Below are 25,977 nucleotides of genomic sequence, written 5' to 3'. Positions count from 1 at the left end.
TAAACACACACACACACACACACACACACACACACACACGCACACACACATACATGATAGGCCAGTAGTACATTGGGAAAGACCTGGGAATTCTACTCAGGAGATCTGGTGTGCTGGTTTCAGTGATGTGGGGGTAATTATTTAGCCTCTCTGATCCTCCAGTTAAGAGGCAGCATATTGTTACCAGATTTTTTTCAGAAATTTCAAAAATTTTTAATACATGAAAATTCTGATTTTTTTGCATCACTTTCCATAGTGTTTATTTTAATAATGTCACTAATGGCTTCTAAAAGGCTTTACAGTGCTGGACATAAATTAAACCCTTTTTTTTTAACCATTTCCTAATCTGCTGAATTCCAGTTATATTTATTATTTATTTTATTTTAGTGAAGTATAGATGATTTACAATGTTATGTTAGTTTCAGGTGTATAGCGAAGTGATTCAGTTGTAAATACATATATATATATTTTTTTCAGATTCTTTTCCCTTATAAGTTATTACAAAATATTGAGAATAGTTCCCTGTGCTATACAGTAGGCCCTTGTTGGTTATCTATTTTATATATAGTAGTGTGTATATGTTAATCCCAAACTCCTAATTTATCCCTCCTCCCCCTTTCCCTTTTGCTAACAGTAAGTTTGTTTTCTAGGTCTGTGGATCTATTTCTGTTTTGTATATAAGTTCGTTTGTATCATTTTTTTTAAGATTCCACATATAAGTAATATCATATGGTATTTGTCTTTCTCTTTCTGACTTACTTCACTTAGTATGATAATCTCTTGGTCATTCCATGCTGCTGCAAATGACATTATTTCATTTTTTTATGGCTGAGTAATATGCCATTGTGCATATATATACCACATGTTCTTTATCCATTCAATTGTCAGTGGACATTTAGGTTGCTTCCATGACTTGGCTAATGTAAATAGTGCTGCAATGAATGTTGGGGTGCATGTATCTTATTGAATTATGGTTTTCTTGCTGCAGCCACTATGGAGAACAGTATAGATGTTCCTTGAAAAACTAAAAATACAGCTACCATATGATCCTGCAGTCCCACCCCTGGGCATATATCCAAAAAATCCTGATTTTAAAATAATATTTATTTAAATAATAAGTAAACAAACAAATAAATAACAATACTATGTGACCCAACACCCTGCAGTTCAAAGAAAACATGCCTTTAGGTTAACATTTCCCCGTGGACCACCCTTTCCAACTCTGAAAACAGCCCGACCCCCTTATCTCTGGTTGACAGAACCAGGAGCAAGCCTAGTGTTTATGGCCTATGGAGTGAGTCATAGTTTTTAACACCCCCTTTCTCTGCATGACAAAATTATTTTTCATAATCAGGAAACAAAATGAATAAGAATACTGACTGGAAAGGAAATGCAGAAAGTGAAATTTTCAGTTACTGAACATCGTAATGAATAATGTTACAGTTTTTCTTTTCAGCCTGAACTTCATTGTAATCGATCTTTGCACATTTGAGTTGAAATTTGTTAGTCTATCTTGACTCATAGTTAATTGAAGAACACTTTTTTGGATTTGTATTTTATTTATTTATTTATTAAAATTTAAAAAAATTGAAATACAGTTGATTTACAATGTGCGAATCTCTGCTGTACAGCAGTGACTCAGTTATACACTTATGGACATTCTTTTTTAATATTCTTTTCATTATGGGTTATCACAGGATATCAAATATAGTTCCCTGTGCTGTACAGTAGGACCTTGTCATTTATCCATCCTGTATATAATAGTTTGCATCTGCTAACCCCAAGCTCCCAGTCCTTTCTTCCCCTACTCCCTTCCCCCTTGACAACCACAAGTCTGTTCTCTATGTCTGTGAGTCTGTTTCTGTTTTGTAGATACGTTCATTTGTGCCATATTTAAAATTACACATATAAGTGATATCATATGGTATTTATCTTTTTCTGACTTACTTCACTCAGTATGATAACCTCTAGTTGCATCCATTTTGCTGCAAATGGCATTATTTCATAAAGAACACTTCTTATTAATTTAATTTTAAAGTTTTCTTTCACATGGAGCAACCAACATACAAATAGGAAAAATCTTAAACTTAGGGATAATTTTGTCAGTCATAAAAAATCCCATTTCACATTAATTTCTGGAAATCACAGTGCTGTCCATGTCTGTTTCTTTGGGATTGAATTTAGCATCTTTCATATGTCTCTACAGTTGAAAAGTTTAAAATACCAAAAAACTCTACATGGTCACAGGGAATGACAGAAATGATGGAATTCAAATTCTGTTTTCTTATTTTTATAATCCCATATTTTGATTATCTCGTATCTACTGTTTAAATGCAGGAATCACTAGTACTATAGAAATTGGCAAAGCGAATTTTACCATAGTGAGCATGAACTGTTATGGACTTACTTTTAAGGGTATATGTGTAGCTGAGTCCTCATTAGTCCACAGTTAACTTCAGCAAAAAGTTCTCTAAATTAAATTCTATGTGGGACACAATATCTATTAAAGATAAGTAATAAAAATATGCTAACTTGAAGTCTACATATACGTTATTAAAATTCAACAGTAACTTCAATATTTATTTAGAATAGAGACTACGACAAGATTTTTGGAGGGGGATTATTCCATCAATGCTATTTATTAGAATTTCTGGCACATGGAGACTGAGATTTAGTCATTCTGGAAAGATGAAACAAGCCATCCAAGAACTCAGAGTTCATTAGCAGAAGATCAGGACTGGAACTCAGATATCTTGTTTCCTAGCACTGGGTAATAAGATGGGTAACACTGCAAAATGAAACAATTCCTCAGGACTGTAAAAGGGAAATAAAAATAATTATTAATTATTTTAATATTATACCAATGATTAATTTATTGCTTATTGTGAACGAGGCATTGTGATATGTGTTTTATATAGACTGTCTCATTTAATTCTCACAACAACAATTCTGTAATTATTATTCCCATTATGCAAATGAGAAAACTGAAGCTTGTGAGATGTGTGTCATCAGAAAGGTAAAGGTGGGAGAGCACATTGATCAACAGGGCTGTCTAGAGCTGTGAGCTCCGGCTGCAGCCACTGCCACTTTCCCTCCCACCTCCACTCACATAGCAGTTCACCTTTTCACTTTTGGGTTCTGGGAATTTAAGTGGGGTCTGAGTTCTAGACTCTAACAACCTGTGAGTTTGCAGGTGTAATATTTAAAGTTCATTGCTTGGTGAACAACGAGAGAGGGTGGGACAGATGTCACCCAGGGCCCTTCTGCAGTGAAGCTTGAACCCCTTATAATGATAGTATGTTGACAACAGTAGCTCCAATGGGATCCAGACAGCCTGTGGGCTTCTCTCTCATGCTCCCATATCCTGTTTGTGTCTGGACCTTTAACAGTTTGTCTGGGAGGGTTTGAAACTGCCTTGTCTCGGTTACCAATTAGAAAAATACAACCCCTGTGTACTGATACTTACTTCTCATTTTTCACTTTGTATTCTCCTCACTCAGGCTATGACGCTTGGGCTGGAAATCCTGCCTTTCCTTCATAAGGTTCCTGAAGATAAAAATTTCCAGCATTTTGTGATTTAAAAAAAAAATAATGATGTTCTCCCTATCCTGGAGAGGCAGAGCAGTAAACAGATTTCTCCAAAGAATAATTAATAATTCAGATACTTTTATCAATTAGTAGGCTACCAGTATACTTAATAAACAGAGGCTGACATAATTAATGCTGTATTTGTTTTTCATGTTCCTCTCCACTGCCTTAGAAAGCTGTCTTCATATTTTATTTTCTCATTGCCCCTTATGTCCCCTCATTTGATGTAGTTTTTGGAGGATTTGGGGCAAGAGGCAAACACTAAGAGGTAGATTGCCATTTGGATGTTTGACTTAGTATCTTCTGTATTTTGGGGAAAATTGCTAGGAACTTGGAATCTGAAGAACAAGATTTTAACCATTCTTCTGGCCCTAATTTGTGTTAAATTAGGCAAAAATCTTAACCTCTGTGGGCCTCAGTTACACTGCTTGTTAGGTGAGAGTAATAACCCCAACTCCCAGGACCATTCTGAGAATTACACTCTTGGCATAGAGTAGGGGAACAAAAAGCTTCTTTCACAGGGACCACAGGAAATAGGACCTAAATATCTGATGTGTAAATATTATGCACTTGAAGTTAGAACTGTGTTTCAGATCTCTGGAATATTCTTTTGTATACGACAAGAGTTTGTTCTTCAGTTTGACTCTCCATGTGTTTGCTACCCATTTGTGTTGGCTCCATAATCCAGAGGTGCCTTATTTTCCCAGTGGGAGTAGTGGAGAGGAGAATTTTTTGCATCCTTTGATGTGGCCAATCCTTAACTTGAGCTTTTGTCTGATGCCAGAGACATGATTCATCTCTAAGACACCATGTCCTCGAGAAGTATTTTTACCCATGAAAGAGCAGAAAAAAGCCCCGGCTCTGATGTTTGACCAGGTAAGGAAGAGACTAGCTTGAGAACTGCTCTCCTTCCACCTACAGACTCCCGGAAGAGGAAAGCACAGGTGATTTCACCATGAAACTAATAAAACCTGAGCCAGAAGCTTTGAAGTTGTTTAAAAAATTCAGAGATCTGGGCTGCTGCCGAAGTTGGAAGCCTAGAGTTCATAGTTTTCTTTTAAGGATACCACTTATGATATTTTGATTCTGAAAGTTCAAGATTATGAAATGGGAACTGGAGGCAAAGGAAACTATCAGTAAATCGATCTGTATAATAAAGTAATAGGAATTTCCTATTTTTCCTGGTGGTCCCCAGGAAGTGTTCAAAGGCCTCTGAACTTGGGGAAGCATAAGGGAAAATACAGGCAAGAGGAGAGGGAAGAGTACCACAGATGTGGAGGATAGGGGCCTGAGAAGAGAAACAGCCAGGAAAGGACATCAGGCTGATATGGTCAGGAAATGTTACAAGAGATTCTTAATAGTCAGTTGTAAGTTGTTTCCTCTTCTGTGCTCTAATCTTCTCCTAAACCTGCACTAAATCTGCTACTCACATCAACTCTGTGATTGTGATGACCTGGGGCATGGGGAAGAGGGGCTGTGTCCATGCTGAAGGGACAGCAGGCCCAGGGAGCGTGACAAGGCACAGATGACCATGATGATGATCTAAGGAGGAGCTTGGAGAAAAGGCGATGGGACAAATAAGAGATGAGAGAGAATGCAAGCATCCCCCCAGCATGGAAACTCTCCGAGGATCTGACTGGTGATAACTTAAACTCAGTGCAGAAAGGGGGCTCTCATTTTTGTATTTAGATAGGGAAAATTGTGACCTCAAAGGTGAAAATTTGGACCAAAAATGCAGTACTCTGAGCCAGCTCAGGGACATGTCCACCCAGAGAGTAAGGCCAGGCCAACTTGGATCTCAAAGAAGCAGACTGAGTCTCCCAGGGTTTCTGCCTCCCTCAAGGGCATCCAAGAGTTTCAAGAGGGGAAAACTGATATCTATGCACAGACACTCTCCACTTGTGGGTTGTGGGAAGGTGGTCAGACAGCCAGAGGCTCTTCCCAGGCCAGAGTGCACTTCCCAGCGTGCACTTCCCAGGCTTTACCTGGCTCAGCTCATCAAAGAGACTGCTGGAATTTTAAGAGGAATTCCCATCAGAGTGGGAGGATAGACCAGCACCAGGGGAATGAGAAAGAGAGGAAGAAAATTCCACTTAGAAACAACAAACAGAACCAAAGAACAAAGGGTAGAGTTGCAGGAAGAGATAACAGAAATTTTCTCCCCAAGGTGAAATGTGTGTGAAAATCACTTTTTCATTGATGATCGTGGTGTCTGTATTATTCTGGGGAAAGCTCCAGAAAGTCAGACAACTCACTGCCTAGGAAGTCACATATGCATGAGGCTGCAAGTGCAGAGTGCAAGCAAGCCCAGTCACAGAGCTCTTTTTTTTTTTTTTTTTGGCTGCATTGGGTCTTCCTTGTGGTGCACGGGCTTCTCATTGCGGTGGCTTCTCTTGTTGCAGAGTACAGGCTCCAGGCGCATGGGCTTCAGTAGTTGCAGCACGTGGGCTCAGTAGTTGTGGCTCGTGGGCTCTAGAGTGCAGGCTTAGCAGTTAGGAGAGGAACACGGGGTCCTCGGCATGTGGGATCTCCCCAGACCAGGGATTGAACCCATGTCCCCTGCATCGGCAGGCGGATTCTTAAGCACCGTGCCACCAGGGAAGTCCCAATCACAGAGCTCTTGACCTCACTTGTGTGTTGTCCACCTCCCAGCCTTACCTAAGCCATCCTTCCCCTCTTCCCAAATCTCTGAATCATCTTCCCATGCTAACTGTATCTGGAAGGCTTGTGTCTGCTCCCATCAGCCCACAGGTGTATCCCCATGCAGAGCTAACTGTTGACTGATGTGCAGAACTAAATGCAGATCTTCCTTTACTGCATTGAGGGATATTTTTCATATATGTTTGCTCTGGATGCACTGAAGTCTTTCTAAGGGAAGGCTTAGTGGCTTACAGCATTGGACATGGGCTCCAATCCTGGCTCTGCCTCTTTTTAGCTATATGACTGGGGCAAGTTCACCTAACCTAGAAATAGAGAAAGCAGTAATACCCACCTCACTGAGTTGTTGTGAAGATCAAATAAAACTACACATGTAAAGCACTTACATGGTGTCTGGCACATACTAAATGCTCAATAAAAAAGATTATTCACTGGAACTCACACACTGCTGGCTGGAGTGTACATTAGGACAACCCCTCTTGAAGATAATTTTTTGGTATATATTATATATTAAAGCTGAACATATACATAGATTATGACCCAACAATTCTACTCAAAGGTATATAGTCTTTTGTTAGTTTAAAAGATCACTGTCGTGGGAAATATGTTCTGAGTTTTAAAGAGCCAACTAACAAAGTTTTGAAATACAACCTAAGTATAACTTGAAGACTGTCTGTTTTATATTTTATTAATAATGCTGTGGTTTGGTACTCTTTGGTACTTAAATTCTTGAGCCTTACTGGCTTGAAGTTTTTGGCATTCTGTGGTTAGGTTAGTCACATGGTCATGTTTTGGAATTTGGGGCTCTGTTATTAGAATAGTTACATCTTGGGTTGACTTGAAATTGACTTGGAATTGGCTGACTTCCTCAAATAGACAAGAGTAAGTCCCATGATGCTAGGCCACTAACAGAGTTTCTCGGTGTAACAAATGTCACATTGAAATGCTTGACAATTTTCACCATTGAGGACATTATTACTTGTGTAAAAACTAAACTCTCATCAAACTCTCACTTGGTGAAATTATACTCAATGTTCTCTTATTCTCTCCTCAGTAGAATTTTCACACTTGGTTTTAATGTTTTATGAATAAAACCTTATTGAAATACATTTTGGTGTAATTATGAAATTGTTGGCTAATTCTACCTCTCTTCCTACCACTTTCCCTCTTCCTTTGTATCTCCTCTGTAATGTCTTTAGATATCTCATAAATATAAACATATATTATGACATACTTTACAGATGACTTTTAGTTTGAAAACTTGCTGAATGACATTGTTGATATGATAAAAAGTTTGAATTTAAGGCACATCATTTTGAATGGCTCCATTCTATGGATCAGGGCTACCCAAAATGTGCTCCACAGGGCAACGCCGGTCTGGGATCTGCTTGCTACCAGTCTGCTGACATACATAAAGAACTTGAGGGTAAGCATTTATAAACTTTTATAAGCAATTTCTCAGAGTAATTTTACATCTGTTGAGTATGTCTGTAATAATATCTTCCAAAGAGAAGCAAGTGGTTTGTCTCATGCTGTTGCTTCTCTTCCTCTTTTTCTTCCTCCCCACCCTCCTTCTCCTCCTGCTCTTTCCCTCCTCCTTCTCTTCCCCCTCCTCCTTCTTTCTTTTCTTTTTCTTGTCCTCCTTGTCCTTCTCCTCCTCTAGATATAAAAGTCCATTATATTTACGTAAGGTACATAAACAATTGTTCCTCTCAGTCAATGCAATGGCAACTTAGTTTAAACCATTGTTGGAAGAGGTCATGAGAGGACATGACTGCTGGTTGACCTGTGAACTGGACCTGGGCAATCAGAGGCTCCTCACTCCTCCCCTGACCCTGGAATGTATGTTCTGCCCACCGTTCCCACTGCTGGAGCCATTTTCAAGGACGCAGCCTTGAGAGAGCCTGTGTTGTTGAGATCACGTGGACTGGATATGTGACTTTGACTGAACCCAGTTAAGACCTCTGTATAAACAAGGTTCTGGGGACAGGTGCAGAGATCTACTTACCTTGCGGTTGCCCAAGACAAGACTCATATGTAAGTTCCCTTGCTTATCAAATCTGCCACCTACCAGTCTGGAGTGATCTGCCTTTCTTCAGTCTCTCCTTGCTTTCCGTGTGTAGGAGCCAATTTCATATTTCACCCAGGGAACTCCTGAGGTTGTGAACCTGTAACAGGGAAGAACCAAATCTGACTACAAGTTGGATCTGTTTCTTTTACTTTAACCTTTGCTTTCCACTGCTTTTGTTCACTAAAAGGATACTGTCTATACATAATGGCCTGCCTCAGGGGAACCCTGCCCCTCTGCCTGAATGTTAAACCAACGTGCCTTTGTGCAGGGAAGCATCCTGACCCTGTCCACCTGTGGATGGCTACAAGAAGAAATTAACACATCCCCTCCCCGAGGCTGGCCATTCCAGGGGACATTTGCAAATCTTATGCCATTTTTACTTTCCTTCCTTAGCTCCTCCCCGTCTCTGTTCTATAAAAGAAATTGACATCAAATCCCGACAAGATGGTTTTTTGGAGATACTAGTCTTCCATTTTCTTAGTCTGCGAGCTTTCAAAATAAAGCTGTATTCCTTGCCTCAACACCTCATCTCCCGATTTACTGGCCTGTCGTGCAGTGAGCAGAAAGAGCTTGGACTCAGTAACAAACCAACAACCATTATTTAAAATACCCCCTTTCCTCTGTAGCTCCATTAAAAAAAATTCCGTTTTGCAACCTGCATTCTTCGTTGAATAAAGTCCAGTTCTTCAGCTTGATCTCCTGGATCTTTCATAACATAGCCCAATATAACAGTCCGAACTCCTCATAATTCTCATAAAAAGTTATATAATTTCTCCTTATTGTCTATTTAAACCATTTCCTTTCCCAGAATGTGTTCTCTGCTTATGTATTTATTAATTTATTCACTCATCTAATGAATATTTATTTAGCATCTACTAGATGCTGGGCAATGGGTTCCTGACACTCAGAAGTTTAATAACTAGTACTTCAAATACGTACCTGTTTTTTGGGAACTAGCTCAAGTATTGCCTTCTCCATGAGGTGCAATTAGAAAAAGTACTGCCTATCGTCAGAAAAGTTGAGAGTCAGAAGACTTGGCTGTAAATCCCAGCTGGTCAAGTTACTTTACTCCTTGAGTCTCATTTGCATATTCATCTGTGAAATGGGGATGATAGTGATCTTTTCTTCATGTAGATTTATCTTAAAAAAAAGATTATGTGGAATAATGATGTAAAAATGTCTGGCATAGCGCGAAGCCACTCAAAGCTATTTTCCTCTTTTCTCCTATGAAAAATTTTGCTTTTTATTAACTCTGCCACCAAAGGCATTTTTTTTTCTGTCCTCTACATCATACACATTCTAAATTAGTTCCTTTAACAAGTACTATCTTCCTATTCCAACTTCCCCTTTTTCTGGAATCCCCCCCACCTTCCTTTCCCATCTGCCCCAATTCTATATTTTTTTTCAGGATGGGATTCAAAACCTCATTCCTCTGTAACTACTCACAGGTCCCTTGACTTTCTGGCATTTTCTTATAGAACTCCTTCAGCTCTTAGTCATGTTATCTTGGGTGTTGTTGGCCATCTTATTAACTCAATCTTGTCTGTCTAATGAAAATAAATATTCTTTGATGGCAAAGAGAATGTCTTATATGTTTGTATTTTTCTACTCCCTGGAGTATAGAGCATATGATAGGTAGTTTAAAAATCCAGCAGAACCTTGACACTGGTGAAGGACATTGATTGGTAAGCCATGCTATAATGCAGATGCCCAGTGGCCAGCAGGATCTCGTGCTCAAGTGCTTCTCTCATGCACACCATCCTCACAATGCCACTGCACCCAGTTTTTCCTTTAGCAAAATAATGAACCCATGACCTTGGACATTCTGTGCTTGCAAAAAGCTGAAACTTCAAGGGTAAAAGCTTCAAATTCCAAGGATATCTTATGCTTTTGATAAAGCTGGTTGTACCCAAAAATACTTAATGGAAAAATTCTTATTTGGCCAATTATACTGGCATTGTACTGCTTCAGCAATAGACATATCTCCAATTACCTGTCAGGTGTGGGTTGGAAAGCTGGTTTCTGGGTAAATATAGACAAGGGGATAACTGCTAGTCCTTGCCTGGAGGCTCTGGACTTGCCTGCATTTTCCCAGCTCTGAAGGAGCAGATGCCAAACACTCCTTTAGGTGCTCAGTGAACTTCCAGAGGCCACATCAGCTGTCTTCAAAAGTCCTGCTCCAGGAAGTGTCCTTTCTCAAATATTCCAAATCTCAGTAGCTCTACCCAGTAACCAACTTTCTGAAGAATAATGTCTGACAAGATGGAAGGATAAAGCAATGTTTGACCTAGAAGACTGTCTTTTATTTAATTTGAACTTTATGTTGATTTTATTTGTAAAAAATTACTTCAAAAGAAAAAAAAATTCAAATTTCCACCATAATATTAGGAACTAATATTAGAAATAACTTTCAAATTATGGCTAACCCTAATGGAATGCTTATAACGTACCTGTGTAGTTTTTCTTAGTCCAGATAGATATATGAAAGCAGACTGCAGGCTCAATCCAGCTGAAAAATGCATTAATTAGAGATAGCCTCATCCACTAGAGGGCAGACAGCAGAAGCAAGAAGAACTGCAGTCCTGCAGCCTGTGAAACAAAAACAACATTCACAGAAACATAGACAATATGAAAAGGCAGAGGGCTATGTACCAGATGAAGGAACAAGATAAAACCCAAGAAAAGCAACTAAATGAAGTGGAGATAGGTAACCTTCCAGAAAAATAATTCAGAATAATGATAGTGAAGATGAACCAGGACCTTGGAAAAAGAATGGAGGCAAAGATCGAGAAGATGCAAGAAATGTTTAACAAAGACCTACAAGAATTAAAGAACAAAAACCTAGAGGAATTAAGGAACAAACAAACAGAAATGAACAATACAATAACTGAAATGAAAAATACACTAGAAGGAATCAATACCAGAATAACTGAGGCAGAAGAATGGATAAGTGACCTGGAAGACAGAATGGTGGAATTCATTGCTGTGGAACAGAATAAAGAAAAACGAATGAAAAGAAATGAGGACACCCTAAGAGACCTCTGGGACAACATTAAACGCAAGAACATTCGCATTATATGGGTCCCAGAAGGAGAAGAGAAAGAGAAAGGACCCAAGAAAATATTTGAAGAGATTATAGTTGAAAAATTCCATAACATGGGAAAGGAAATAACCACCCAAGTCCAGGAAGTGCAGAGAGTCCCAGGCAGGATAAAGCCAAGGAGAAACACACCGAGACATATAGTAATGAAACTGACAAAAATTAAAGACAAAGAAAAATTATTGAAAGCAACAAGGGAAAAATGACAAATAACATACAAGGGAACTCCCATAAGGTTAACAGCTGATTTCTCAGCAGAAACTCTACAAGCCAGAAGGGAGTGGCATGATATACTTAAAGTGATGAAAGGGGAGAACCTACAACCAAGATGACTCTACCCGGCATGGATCTCATTCAGATTTGATGGAGAAAAAAAACCTTTACAGACAAGCAAAAGCTAAGAGAATTCAGCACCACCAAACCAGCTCTACAACAAATGCTAAAGGAACTTCTCTAAGTGAGAAACACAAGAGAAGAAAAAGACCTACAAAAACAAACCCAAAACAATTAAGAAAATGGCAATAGGAACATACATATCGGTAATTACCTTAAATGTAAGTGGATTAAATGCTCCAACCAAAAGATACAGGCTCGCTGAATGGATACAAAAACAAGACCTATATATATGCTGTCTACAAGAGACCCAATTCAGACCTAGGGACACATATGACTGAAAGTGAGGGGTAGGAAAAAGATACTTCATACAAATGGAAATCAAAAGAAAGCTGGAGCAGCAATACTCATATCAGATAAAATACATATTAAAGTAAAGAAAGTTACAAGAGACAAGGAAGGACACTACAGAATGATCAAGGGATCAATCCAAGAAGATATAACAATTATAAATATTTATGCACCCAACATAGGAGCACCTCAATACATAAGGCAACTGCTAACAGCTATAAAAGAGGAAATTGACAGTAACACAATAGTGGGGGATTTCAACACCTCACTTACACCAATGGACAGATCATCCAAACAAAAAATTAATAAGGAAACGAGCTTTAAATGACAGAATCGACCAGATAGATTTAATTGATATTTATAGGACGTTACATCCAAAAACAGCAGATTACACTTTCTTCTCAAGGGCACATGGAACATTCTCCAGGATAGATCACATCCTGGGTCACAAAGCAAGCCTCAGTAAATTGAAGAAAATTGAAATCATATCAAGCATCTTTTCTGACCACATCACTATGAGATTAGAAATCAATTACAGGGGAAAGAAAGGTAAAACACACAAACACATGGAGGATGAACAATACGTTATTAAGTAACCAAGAGATCACTGAAGAAATCAAAGAGGAAATCAAAAAATGCCTAGAGACAAATTACAATGAAAACACAATGATCCAAAACTATGGGATGCAGCAAAAGCAGTTCTAAGAGGGAAGGTTATAGCAATATAACCTTACCTCAAGAAGCAAGAAAAATCTCAAAGAAATAATCTAACCTTACACCTAAGGAACTAGAGAAAGAAGAACAAACAAAACCCAAAGTTTGAAGAAGGAAACAAATCATGAAGATCAGAGCAGAAATAAATGAAATAGAAACAAAGAAAACAATAGCAAAGATCAAGAAAACCAGAAGCTGGTTCTTTGAGGAGATAAACAAAACTGATAAGCCTTTAGCCAGACTCATCAAGAAAAAGAGGGAGAGGACTCAAATCAATAAAATTAGAAATGAAAAAGGAGAAGTTACAATGGACACCAAAAAATCTGAAACTATCTAACCTTACACCTAAAGGAACTAGAGAAAGAAGAACAAACAAAACCCAAAGTTAGTAGAAGGAAAGAAATCATAAAGATCAGAGCAGAAATAAGTGAAATAGAAACAAAGAAAAAAGTAGCAAAGGTCAATAAAACTAAAAGCTGGTTCTTTGAGAAGATGATAAACAAAATTAATAAACCATTAACCAGACTCTTCAAGAAAAAGAGGGAGAGGACTCAAATCAATAAAATTAGACATGAAAAAGGAGAAGTTACAACAGACCCGGCAGAAATACAAAGCATCCTAAGAGACTACTACAAGCAACTCTATGCCAATAAAATGGACAACCTGGAAGTAATGGACTAATTCTTAGAAAGGTATAACCTTCCAAGACTAAACCAGGAAGAAATAGAATATAAGAACAGACCAATCACAAGTAATAAAATTGAAACTGTGTTTAAAAAACTTCCAACAAACAAAAGTCCAGGACCAGATGGCTTCACAGATGAATTCTATTAAATATTTAGAGAAGAGCTAACACTCATCCTTCTCAAAGTCTTCCAAAAAATTGCAGAGGAAGGAACACTCCCAAACTCATTCTATGAGGCCACCATCACCCTGATACCAAAACCAAAGATACTACAAAAAAAGAAAATTACAGCCCACCACAGATCACTGATGAATACAGATGCAAAAATCCTCAACAAAATGCTAGCAATCAGAATCCAACAACACATTAAAAGGATCATACACCATGATCTAGTGGGATTCATCCCAGGGGTGCAAGGATTCTTCAATGTATGCATATCAATCAATGTGATACATCATATTAAGAAATTAAAAATAAAAACCATATGATCATCTTAATTGATGCAGAAAAAGCTTTTGACAAAATTCAACACCCATTTATGATAAAAATTCTCCAGAAAGTGGGCATAGAGGGAACCTACCTTAACATAATAAAGGCCATATACAACCAACCCACAGCAAACACCATTCTCAATGGTGGAAAACTGAAACCATTTCCTCTAAGATTAGGAACAAGGCAAGGATGTCCACTCTAGCCATTATTATTCAACACAATTTTGGAAGTCCTAGTCACAACAATCAGAGAAGAAAAAAAATAAAGGGAATTCAAATTGGAAAAGAAAAAGTAAAACTGTCACTGTTTGTAGATGACATGATACTATACATAAAGAATCCTAAAGATGCCACCAGAAAATTACTAGAGCTAATCAATGAATTTGGTAAAGTAGCAGGATACAAAATTAATGCACAGAAACCGCTTGCATTCCTTTACTTTAAGGATGAAAAATCTGAAAGAGAAATTAAGGAAACGCTCCCATTTACCATTGCTACACAAAGAATAAAATACGTAGGAAGAAACCTACCTAGGGAGACAAAAAACCTTTATGCAGAAAACTATAAGACACTGATGAAAGAAATTAAAGATGATACCAACAGATTGAGAGATACACCATGTTCTTGGATTGGAAGAATCAATATTGTGAAAATGACTATACTACCCAAAGCAAACCACAGATTCAATGCAATCCCTATCAAATTACCAATGGCATTTTTTACAGAACTAGAACAAAAATTTTCACAGTTTGTATGGAAACACAAAAGACCCCAATGGCCAAAGTCATCTTGAGAAAGAAAAACGGAGCTGGAGGAATCAGGTTCCTGGACTTCAGACTATACTACAAAGCTACAGTAATCAGGACAGTATGGTACTGGCATAAAAACAGAAATATAGATTAGTGGAACAGGATAGATAGCCCAGAGATAAACCCAAGCACATATGGTCACCTTATCTTTGATAAAAGAGGCAAGAATATACAATGGAGAAAAGACAGCCTCTTCAATAAGTGATGCTGGGAAAACTGGACAGCTACATGTAAAAGAATGAAATTAGAACACTTCCTAACAGCATACACAAAAATAAACTCAAAATGGATTAAAGACCTAAATATAAGTCCAGACACTATAAAACTCTTAGAGGAAAGCATAGGCAGGACACTGTATGACATAAATCACAGCAAGATCCTTTTGACCCACCTCCTAGAGAAATGGAAATAAAACCAAAAATATACAATTGGGACCTAATTAAGCTTAAAAGCTTTTGCACAGCAAAGGAAACTATAAACAAAATGAAAGACAACCCTCAGAATGGGAGAAAATATTTGCAAATGAATCAATGGACAAAGCATTAATTTCCAAAGTATATAAACAGGTCATGCAGCTCAATATTAAAAAAAAAAACCCAATCAAAAAATGGGCAGAAAACGTAAATAGACATTTCTCCAAAGAAGACTTAGAGGTGACTAAGAAGCACATGAAAAGCCGCTCAACATCACTAATTATTAGGGAAATACAAATCAAAACTACAGTGAGGTATCACCTCACACCAGTTAGAATGGGCATCATCAGAAATCTACAAACAACAAATTATGGTGAGGCTGTGGAGAAAAGGTAACCCTCTTGCACTGTTGCTGGGAATGTAAATTGATACAGCCACTATGGAGGACAGTGTGGAGGTTCTTTAAAAAACTAAAAATAGAATTACCATATGACCCAGCAATCCCACTATTGGGCATATACCTAGAGAAAACTATAATTCAAAAAAACAAATGCACCCCAATGTTCATTGCAGTGCTATTTACAATAGCCAGGTCTTGGAAGCAACCTAAATGCCCAATGACAGATGAATGAATAAAGAAGATGTGGTACATATATACAATGGAATATTACTCAGCCATAAAAAGGAACGAAATTGGGTCATTTGCAGAGACGTGGATGGATCTAGAGATTGTCATACAGAGTGAAATAAGTCAGAGAAAAACAAGTATCATATATTAATTCATATTTGTGGATCCTAGAAAAACGGTACAGATGAACTGGTTTGCTGTTCAGAAATAGAGACACAGATATAGAGAGCAAACTTATGGACAGCAAAGGGGGAAAGTGGTGGGAGGTAGGGGGTTATGGTGTGAAAAAAAAAAGAATTAATTATATAGGACTGAATAAATTGATGTTGGAAACTATTTTTCATTATTTATTTTAAATTTCAAGAACAATTATGAGACTTGAAAATGGAGAAAAAAGAGAGCACTAAGTGTTCTTTCAGTGGAGTGGTCCTAGTGTTATCTAGCTGATCCTCCAGGGTTTATTTGGTTGTATTTGATTATTTCACTGTCTGGTTGACTAATCTATTTTATAGCTGTTTAGGGATAGAAACTAAGTTGTAGAAAACTGATAATAATCTAAGTTTTTCCAGTCCACAGTAATGCAAACAGTCTTGTCCATAGAAATGCAAAGACTCTAAAAAACAAAGCAAATGAAGAAAGAGTCTCATAGAAACAGAGAATAAACTGGTGGTTGCCAGAGAGGAGGGGGAGGGGCTTTGGACCAAATAGGTGCAGCGGATTTAGAGGTAAAAAACTTCCATATCTTAATAATTTTGTATGGTGACAGATGGTTACTAGACTTATCATGGTGATCAATTCGTAGTGTATATAAATGTCAAATCACTATGCTATACACCTGAAACTAATATAATATTATATGTCAACCATACTTCGATTAAAAAAATTTTAAAAAGGAATGCAATGGCATATTGTCTCATAGAGATAAAACTTTTAAATGTAAAATTTATATTTAATTGACCTATAGAATTTTAACCAGTTTTGCATTTATTAGCAAAATCACTTTAATGTGCCTATTTGCACATATATATTCTCCAAAATCTCTTACTAGTACACTCATTAATTAATTGAATAAACAAATTCTTTGACATATTTATTTTATGTTTGTTTGAGAGTCATAATTTTACCTTTTAGAAAATTATAGTTTGGCAGTTTTGGAGGTTACACTGAGAAGCCCAAGTGGGCTGTCTTGGTAAAGTGTCAAGTAAACCGCATTTCTGGAGAAGTTCACTAATGGTTATATAACCCAGACACATCCTTTCTTGGCCTCCACAGTGAATTCCAAGTAACAATAGAATTTTAGCTTTGCTTACTCTGTTTCTCTAGTTTTTCTTCTCTCTCTACTGATTTTTCTTTTCTTACTTTCCCATAGTCAATAATATATTCCTAAGTGGTTGCATCAGTGACTGGAAATTTGGTTTTATAGCGTAATCATTTGATGATGTTTCTAAGATGATGGAGATGAATTCTCTGTTGTGTGAGAAACAACGGAGAAACTGATTGGTTAGTCTTTTTTGTTTGTTTTTCTGTTCATCTATATTTTCGTGAGCTCACATCAATTCAGAATTTTGTGCCCCCTGGGAAAGAGGATAACTCTTTAAGACCTAGGCCAGTTTGTTTTTGTATATCTGTGTTTATTCTCGACTGGGCTGAGGTGTGAGACTGAAGACATAAGTTCACACTCTTCCCATCCTTATTTCTTCTTTCTTTCATAATGTGCAGCAGCAGGTAGAGAGATCTCTTGAAGGTTACTCCAAAGCCCATGGAAGTGAATGTTCTGGTAAACCTCGGGCTCTGCTGTTGGGGACCAGACCATCTAGGAGCAATGTTGGCACCAGGCTCGGTCACCTCTCTACCACTTGTGGTGGCTAAGTACAGACAAAAGCACAGGTAGCTTCCCAGGAGGAAGCTCAGCACCACAACAAACCCCAACAGGAAGACAATCCTTGGGAAGGTCAGGAACAGGTGCTGAATAAGAAAGACAGAGTCAACAACCTGCAAGTGTCAAAGGTCATCAACTTAAGTCTCCAGGTACAAGTCTGACACCACCAACTGGACCAGAAACAGTGCTCTCCACAGCTGTGGTGGCAGCTTAGGCTGTCACCATCAAGAGGAAGAAGAGGAAGTACCTGGTGTTCCAGGCCCCAATGCAGTTGTTCACCCACACACAGTGACGGTCAAACTGATGTACACACCAGTTATACATGCTGCAGTGCTTGGATCACGCTGGTTTCCTTAAATCACATGTAGAGCACTTCACGTTCTTTGGGAACATCACTTCATCGAATTCATAAACTTGAAGAAACAGTAATTCGTTTGCTTTTGTTATGGTACCGGGGTTGGTTACATAACTTAGGGCAAAAACAAACAAACAAAACAGGTTTACAACCAGCAGCAGATAAGGCAGAAAAAGGTAATACAAGAAGAACTCCAGCTCTTGACAAAGGCAAAATATTTCCCAGGTGTATTTGGTATAAACTATCCCTTGCAAGATGAGATGCAGGATAACGAAGGTGTGGTTCCATGTATGAAAGTGGTAATGAAGCAATCTTAGCATGGCTGTCCAAAGGCATTCTGGAATCATACAGGAAAAAGAATCTGTGCTCCTCCTCTGACCAGGCCTTTCAAGCAATGGGTTTTAGAGCAGATGCAGATTGTAACAACACCAATCAGCACCAAAGCCAGGTAGAACAAGAAGAGAACCAGAAAGTCCATCCTGGGGGAGGTGATTCAGGGTCCCCAGCCTACATATATCTTTTGTTTGGATAGTTTTCAACTGGTAGCTCTGGCATTCCTCTTCCAAACATTCACGGAGAATTCAAATGGCGTCTCCTCTTGTGCAGTGGCATCCCCCTGGCACAACAGTTGGCACCCAACGCTGCAGGACATGGTTCCTCTAAGACTGCGGTCCCTAATCTTTTTGGCACCAGGGACCGGTTTCATGGAAGACAATTTTTCCACCGACAGTGGGGTAATGGTTCAGGAGGAAATGCGAGTGATGGTTCAGGTGGTGATGTGAGTGATGGGGAGTGGTTGTAAATATAGATGAAGCTCCACTCACTCGCCCGCTGCTCACCTCCTGCTGTCCGGCCTGGTTCCTAACAGGCCATGGCCTGGTACTGGTCTGTGGCCTAAGGGTTGGGGACCGCTGCTCTAAGAGGCTGGATCTGGCACCGGGATCCTTACATAATCTTAATATGTCCCAAATTCACAGAAAATGAGAAAAGTAGTTTTAATGTAGTAAATGTATTTTTTTTTTTAATTCTCTTTTACCGATACTATTAACTCAGAAACATCTTAAGAATTTAAGTTCACATAATAACGGTAAGTCTTTGGCAAATCAGAATGGTTTAATAATCTTGGTTTTATGAAAAAAGCTGATTTATTAGTGTTAAGTATAATACAAGTATACACTTTATTTTATTTTAAAATAAGAAATGAGTTTGTTTTCTCATGAACATACTAGTTAATTTGTACTTTCTCAGTGAGTCCTTCCCTGACCTAGAAGTTAAGAACTACACCTTAACCCCTGATTCCAAATTGCCTGACACTGCCTTACAAGTATTTTTCCCATAGAACTTATCATCTTCTAACATACTATATAATTTAATCACTTATTATGTCTACTGTTTATTGCCTGTCTTTCTCAGGTACATGAGAAGCTCCATGAGGGCAAGGGCTTTTGTTTCATTTGCTGACATAATCCAAGAGTCAAGTAGATGCTCAATAAATATTTTTGAATAAATTAATATGGAATTGAGTCTGAATGCCAGCAAAGATGGGAAGTCAGTAACAGGGTATATAGTCAGCCTGACCATTTCCTGAAAAATAACTCACTCACTCCTCCCCAGACTAGACACTAGAAAATTACAGAAATAGCAGCAGCCCTCAGAAATTCTCAGAACCTGATGTCTAATTTCTGAGGTGTCCCTGAGGGGAGGATCCACTGATCAGGTTGAGATATGAGAGAGGTTGAGTCCAGACTTCCAACACCAAGTTCGCCGTCCTGAGGTGCTTCAATTTCTTCCTGGCCCCTAAACTAGGCAAGAAGGCACAAACTAAGGTGAAGGTCCTCATCAGCTAGGCACACTGATAATCCATGAAAATATGAGCTCACAGACCAAATAAGTGAGGCATCTGAGGAGAGAAAGATGTCCAAAAGAAAGTTCACATGCTGAAAACCTATATCTGTGAGATAGGCTGGGACCTGGGAACTGGGACCTTTACTGGAGTGCTTGCACCTGGGAAAATGTCTCCTCCAGCAACAGAATACAAAGAAACCTATAAGGGACTAAAAATAATTGCTTGCATTGCAGTTGGGGCAAATTATGAACTATAAGATACAAAAAGGCCAAAACCCAACTGCCACTTCTGAGGTGTCGGGAGCAAAAGCAGGATACTGTGCATGATCCCCGCACACAGCACCACCAAGACCACAGAAATATTGAAAGACTCCAAAATCAGATTGCTAGAGTTTTTCATGTGGTATACTTTCCGGAACAGGCTTTACTTTCTGTAGTAGTTTGAAGCCTGCTTCAAATACAGTGAAATTTCCATTCATATGCATGTAACCTATTTAGGTTTCAGGCTTTCAAACTAAATTTGATCTGGTTGAAACTTATTCACATATTTTTGTGACTAGCCTGTAATTAACAAAGAGTGAGAGTAGGGGGAGAGAGGGAAGGAGAGAGAGATACAGAGAAGGAGATTGATTATGTAGTTGTGTTTATGGGACGTGGAAGTCCTGGCAGTTAAACCTAACCACTTTAGAGTATTAATATTATGAAAATAACAGAATTGAACTTCAGGTTCACTTGTAGGAAGGAAAATCTGAGACTCCTTTCCTCTTTCCTTCTTTCTTGCCACCTTTTCCTTATTTGGGTTTCTGTAGCATGTGTGGTTCGTGCTACTTGCTTGGCAATTAGTTGGCATTGATTTTACTCTCTGTACACATTCATGTACATTTCTTGTCTTACCTTTGTGACCGTGGAAGTAATAATACCTCTCAGGGTTACTGCAAGTCTCAAAGCAGATTAGGTATGTAATGATGCTTGAAAAACTATGGTACTAAATATAATTCTAGGACACCAGCCAAGGGATCTGGGGGTTCAGCCAAAGTAGGGTTATGAATCTGTGTACTGGGAACAAACAGAGTCAAGGGCCTGTTTGCACACACTGGGTTAGGCAGAAGAAGGTGTACATCTCTGGGATTCATCCTAACCCTTGGTATACTGGCCCACTGGAGAGCAAGACTGGCCCTTCTGATATGAGTGCCACTGATGGCTGGACTGAGGTTCCAGGCATAATGGTTGTTTTGAAGATTGACTTGGGTACTGGGGAAGGCCTTGACTGAGGTAAAGACATAGTGACTCTGGCTTTCAGGCAAAGACAGAAGAATGTGGTAGAGAACTTGCTAGTCACTTTCTCTGTAAGGCTTGGTAAGATTAAAAATAGAAGTGTTTTCACTATAACAACAAAATGGATTTTTTAAAAAAAATCTTGAAAATTCTTTTTTAACCTTTTAAAGAAAGTCCTAGGCTACCAACAGCTTTCTTCCAGAAGAGCAATCCTTAAGATTTTGTATTTTCTTTTGTGATTTATTCTTTGATTTTTGTACCAAGAAATGTAAATATCAAGGGAGAAAACCCCTCAAAACCTCGAAAACTCTTGTTGAAAATTAAACCATGTTCTTGAAGAGGGGAAGAAGAATGGATTAGTAGACTGAGCACTGGATGGTGATTAAAAAACTTGAGATCTTTTTATCTGCTTCCTTATTCTTTTATAATCCATTTTCCCTGAGTTTCCTATGGGGGAATGGGGCTCAAAACGTTGTAGATAACAATATAAGGGCTATCTATGACTCCCAAATTTCTAGCTCCAAATTCTTCCTTGAACTCAAGCTTTTATATCTACTACCTAATTGGACATCTTCTCTTGGATTTGTAATAGGCAGCTCAAACCCAGCAAAGTCAAAATTTCCCTCTTGATTTCCAGCCCTCATAAACCCATTCTTCCTCTAATCTTCCTCATTTCACCACCTTTCTCCCACTTGCTTAGGCCCAAAACTTTGGAGTCATTCTTAACTCCCCCCCGCCTTTTTCTCTAAAATCCCACAGGTACTTCAGGAACAAATCCTGTTGGCTTTACCTGGAAGAATTTCCTTGATCTAACCATTCTTAGCATCTTCATTGCTTCTTCCTTGGTCAGCACTGTCATCATCTCTCCCTTGGCAAATGCCACTGTCTGGTGTCCCTGCACCCACTCATAAGCTTTTACAAGCTCTTTGCCACCCGGCAGCCGGACTGACCCTTTGAAACCTAGCTGAGATCATGTTATGCACCTGCTCAAACCCTTCTCATGTCATTAGCGTGAAGTCGATCTCCACAGGTGGCCTGCAGGCTCTGGGTAGTTTGGCTGCCTTTCTCTCGGACCTCACCTCCTTCTACTTTTCTTCTCCCCTGCTGCCTCCAGCCATACTGGCCTTTCTGCTGTGCCTCAAATGTGCCCGACCCCTTCCTAGCTCAAGGCCTTGCACTTACTGATTCCTCTACCTGAAACCCAGAGACACCATGTCTCCTTCCTTCCCTCACTCACATCTTTGCATAAATTTCCCTGACTCAGCATATCCTTTCCCTACACATGCTTTTATAAGATGGCACTCCAACACCCTTTATCCCCTTCCCTGCTTTATTTATTTTTCACATCATTTTTAATGTCTTTCATTGCATCTAGATTTATTTATTCATTTGAATATTGAATATCTCTCCCATTAGAATGTAAGCTCCTTGAGGGCAGAAGTTTACACTTGAAAGCAGCTGAGCCTAGACTGGTGCCCACATAAAGTAAACACTTAATAAATATTTTTTCATGCATTAAGAATGAGCACTGAGGGTGATGGTGGGATAGCTAGGGCCTTCAAAAAAGGCTGAATTATTTGTGGAGATAAAACTGTTTTAGGGAAGGGGTGAAGTCTTTCAAAATAAACGATCTAAAATTTATTAACTTCCAGAAATTGTCAGTTCATACATGCAAATATGCCTAAAGTTTAGTAAAGTGACACACTACAATTGTTGGGCAGCCTGCGATTCATGTGGAATGTGCTCTAATAGGACTTTTGACATCCCATCCTCTACCGAGGCAGCTGTGAACAACCAACCTCAAAAGCTCACATTATTTACACTGTATTACAGGCCTGGGCTTTTCCAAGAATAAACAAATTGCTAACTATTTACACAGACTTGCTTTTTTTCCCCTACTGCAGATGAACTAAAATGGATTTGAATGTTACATTTCTCAACTGGTCTTTTGCAACAGTTTTTTTCATCCTTCTATCCTTATCTTTTCTGATCTCTCCCTCTACTCTTGTAGGAACAACATGCTGCATTGTGCAACAAAGGTTTAATATTATCCCCAACCATTTAAAATGATATATTGAATGAAAGGAAAGTGTATTGGATTAAGATTAATGGAGAAGAGATTAACATGAGGATATGTGCATTAGAAGCATCCTCTTTTGGACTCCAAAGTCACTCACTAATTTCCTACTCTAACTTATTTACCAGCAGGCTTCCCAATTCTGCTCTATTCAATTCCGAGTCTAAGTGGTGAAAGCAAGGCAGAGATTATGGCATTTTGAGTATAATAGGATGCCTTTTAGTCTTGCCATGTTGACAAGCCACTTGGGGATGGGAATGAGACCAAAGACAGGCTCAGCAGATGGAAGATAATCAGAAGATGCTGTTTAGGCCTACTCAGGCCTGTAGGAGAGAGACACGGAGAATCTTCTGGCCTAGACTTTTCTATTATCTATTATGGGAGTCTAAAACTCCAACCTGTTGACAAACATTATGCATTTCCTCTCAAATGGTACTTTGCTGGGTAATTTGGCTATAAATATTCACAAAAATCTTCAATATCATTGTACATATAAATGAAAGCACTTGAAGACCCTGTGATATGTTTTAAACATATCACACAGAATTCCAAATAAAATACGGTAGTTCGTTTGTGATCTACCATGTGAAATGGAAGTCCAAGGTGTTTCCAAAGAAACATTTGAAAAAGAACAGAGGATCTAGAAAGGTGGGTCTGCCATTTCACACCAGGCTAACTGGAAGAGAGCTTGGTCCAGTCACAGAAAATTTAAGGCTGAGCTGTTAGGGAAGCTCCTCACCTAGGTGAATCCATTTGTCCTTCAGTAGCCTTTCTGGTACTTTCCAAATAGTTATCACTGAGGTTAATAGGACAATACACAGAGGTCGTCAGAAAGCAAACTCTGTTCTGCTTCCTCTTGATCTCAAAAGAAGCGGTCAAACCACACTTTGTTGAAAACTGTTATTTAACCGAATATTTTTGCACTGTTATTCTGAAAACAAGTGAGGGGCATATGTTATAAATTACTTCTGCACAAAATTCCTCTTTCAGATGAGCATATAAATGCTCTGACTGAGTTCTGACACAAACAAAATCACTATTTCTTGTGCTTTAAAGAGACTATATCTTTCCAAAATACATACAACTATATCTGGAAGCCAGTTCTCTTACTCAACAAAGGAATAAGGATTTGTAAGAATTACTTTCAGGGAATGGAGGTTAACCACAGTCAGTATATTATTTGATTGTTGATTTAATTTGGAATTTGGAAAAGAAAAATTTCAGGTCACTGGTTATCAATCCTTGTGGTACTATAGCTCAGCTATTTCAAGGGATATACACAAATTCTCCAAAGCATCTCAAAACAAAATTAATTCTAATTGCTTCAAAAACAATTATAGAGCCCTTATAAGGTACCAGGGACTATCTAGAGTTCTACATATTTTGACTCATATATTTAAGCCTCTAAATATCCTTAGGAGGTAAGAACTATTCTTATTGTAATTTTACAAAGGAGAAAACTAAGACAGAAATTAGGGAACTTGACCAACCTCACAAGGCTAAAAATAGCAGATCTGGGGTTTGAATTCAGTCAGGCCTCAGAACACATGCTTTATGCATCCCAGTAACATTCATTTATTTAGTGTTTACAGTGGACATGCCCCTCGGCTAGCCCTGGACATAAGGAGGACATCTGGCTGGTTGGGCTCGGCACCAGATGCCTTCAGGCTGATGTTTCATTGCTATGGGGGCCCTGTCACAGCTGACCAGATTGCATGGCCTGCACAGATAATTGCACCACCTTGATCTCCTTGCTTATCATTTAAAACAAATAATAGGTTTATTGAGATATAATTCACATACCATACAATTCCTCCATTTAAGGTGTACAATTTAATGGCTTTCAGTTATTCACAGATCACCTTTAGCGTGTCATCCATCACCTTTAGCCACCATCACCTTTAGCATGTCATACCCATTAGTAGTCACAGCTGCCCCCTCCCTCCAGCTGCTGACAAGCAGTAATCAGCGTTCTGCATCTATGGCTTTTCCTATTCTGAACATCTCATATAAATACAATCATACAATATGTGGCCTTTTGTGTTTGACTTCTTTCAGTTAGTGTAATGTTTTCACATTTCATTCATGTTGTAGCATGTATTAGTCCTTTTCTAAATTGCCAAATAATGTTCAAGTATGTGAATTTACCAGATTAAAAAAAATCCACTCCTCATTTAGTGGCCATGTTTCTACTTGTTGGCTATTATAAATAATGCTGCTGTGAACCTTTGTGTGCACTTTTTTGTGTGGACACATGTTTTGATTTATCACAGGTATATACCTAGGAGTGCAATTGCTGGGTTATGTGGTAACTCTGTGTTTAGTGTTTTGAGGAGATGCCAGACTGTTTTCCCTCCTTGCTTATTGATACTAAGAAGTTTTCCTCAGCTGACTGTTTTTGCAAAAGTGACTTTTCTTACTCTGTAGAGTCAGTTGACATTGGAAAGCAGGGATGCCAGATTTTGTCTTCAACAGTCAAAGATTCAACATCTGGTTGGCTGTAAATAGCCACTTTCAGTAACAGAAACCAAATGGAAAGGTTAGAGTAACCTTGAGTAACTGCTCCATCCTTCTTTTTTTCAACATTTTATTTTTTAAAAACATTTTTCTACTTCTTATACTTTATTTATTTATTTAATTTATTTTATTATTATTTTTCTTTTTGGCTGCGTTGGGTCTTCATTGCAGTGCGTGGGTTTTCTCTA

The 25,977-nt window shown here is 38.5% G+C and overlaps 1 long non-coding RNA gene and 1 pseudogene across 2 annotated transcripts in view; one reads left to right on the top strand and one right to left on the bottom strand.

The window, feature by feature from the left end:
* Positions 1-25,977, top strand: part of LOC102995937 (uncharacterized) — a 186,048-nt gene that overhangs the window by 104,091 nt on the left and 55,980 nt on the right. The gene's annotated exons all lie outside the window — the stretch shown is intronic.
* LOC102996115 (palmitoyltransferase ZDHHC4-like) lies at positions 17,477-18,553 on the bottom strand (annotated as a pseudogene).

Source organism: Physeter macrocephalus, chromosome 16, assembly GCF_002837175.3.
Source record: "Physeter macrocephalus isolate SW-GA chromosome 16, ASM283717v5, whole genome shotgun sequence".
NCBI lineage: Eukaryota > Metazoa > Chordata > Mammalia > Artiodactyla > Physeteridae > Physeter > Physeter macrocephalus.
This window is presented reverse-complemented; position numbering and strand designations above follow the sequence as displayed.